The 1,315-nt window shown below is 43.7% G+C and overlaps 1 protein-coding gene across 8 annotated transcripts in view; it reads left to right on the top strand.

The window, feature by feature from the left end:
- TERF1 (telomeric repeat binding factor 1) overlaps nt 1-1,315 on the top strand; it is a 46,649-nt gene that overhangs the window by 1,844 nt on the left and 43,490 nt on the right. The window lies entirely within an intron of this gene.

Genomic DNA, 1,315 nt, shown 5'->3' with positions numbered 1-1,315 from the left:
TCGGCTCACTGCAACCTCCGCCTCCTGGGTTCAGGCAATTCTCCTGCCTCAGCCTCCTGAGTAGCTGGGATTACAGGCACACACCACCATGCCCAGCTAATTTTTTTTTGTATTTTTAGTAGAGACGGGGTTTCACCATATTGACCAGGATGGTCTCGATCCCTTGACCTCGTGATCCACCCGCCTCGGCCTCCCAAAGTGCTGGGATTACAGGCTTGAGCCACCGCGCCCGGCCTGTTCCTCAGAATTATTAAAAAGTTCCCTTAGAGTTGGAGATATCAGTATGAACTGTTTAGCTCATGTAGGTATAGATGACTCTGGAAATATTTACATATGCTTGTGTAGACACAGGTTACTATACAAACATGTATTTCCTTGCTCTGTCAGATAAAAGGGCACAGAAGCAACCTAACTCTAGCAACAATGAGTACACCTTGCACCCAGATCTTGTTTTCTAATACGATTCTGCAATAAAAGGAACCAGGGGTCTTTGGAGAAATGACTGATTCTGGAACTAGGACAGGAAACGTACAAGGTAAACCTGGAGCATCTTCTAGTGCCAGGAAGTAAGGATGTGCTAGGAAAGAAACAAAAACACCTCAGTGACCGGGTTAGAAAGGGACACAGAAGCCATCTGCAAGACTTCCCAGTGGCTACAGCTGAACCACTAATACAAGAAGATAAAGTGGTATTAGTGTATAAACTTAAAGTATAAAATAATTTTACGTGAGTCCATACTGATGTGAATAAATAATTAAATAAATGGGAAATCTTGCATGCAGCATTCCAAGTATTAATAATTTGATGTTGCTACTGTCTCCTCAAGGAGTAGAACATAACACCTTGAGTGTGGGTTGCCCACAGTGACCTTCTTCCAAAGAGTACAGTATAGAAAGGGGGCAAGGGAGAGTAAGTTTACAGTGGAGAAACTTGTCAAACACTACCTCACCTAGGTAAACAGGGTCAGCATCCACAGTAATAGTTGAGATATGTTCACTTGTTGTAATGAAAATAGAACTTTATCACTGTGGTCTTATTCCCAAAACCCCATCACTTCAATCTAATTATGAGAAAAGCATCAGACATATTCCAGAAGGACATTCTACAAAATACCTGACCATTACTCAAAATGTCATCATCAGAACCAAGGAAAGTCTGAGAAACTAATAGCCAACAGGCTTCTAAAGAGATAGGACTAGGCCGGGCGCGGTGGCTCAAGCCTGTAATCCCAGCACTTTGGGAGGCCGAGGCGGGTGGATCACGAGGTCAAGAGATCGAGACCATCCTGGTCAACATGGTGAAACCCCGTCTCTAC

Source organism: Cebus imitator, unplaced genomic scaffold (assembly GCF_001604975.1).
Source record: "Cebus imitator isolate Cc_AM_T3 unplaced genomic scaffold, Cebus_imitator-1.0 Scaffold9, whole genome shotgun sequence".
Classification (NCBI taxonomy): Eukaryota; Metazoa; Chordata; class Mammalia; order Primates; family Cebidae; genus Cebus; species Cebus imitator.
Note: the sequence above shows the minus strand (reverse complement) of the source record. Positions and strands in the feature narration are given on the sequence as shown.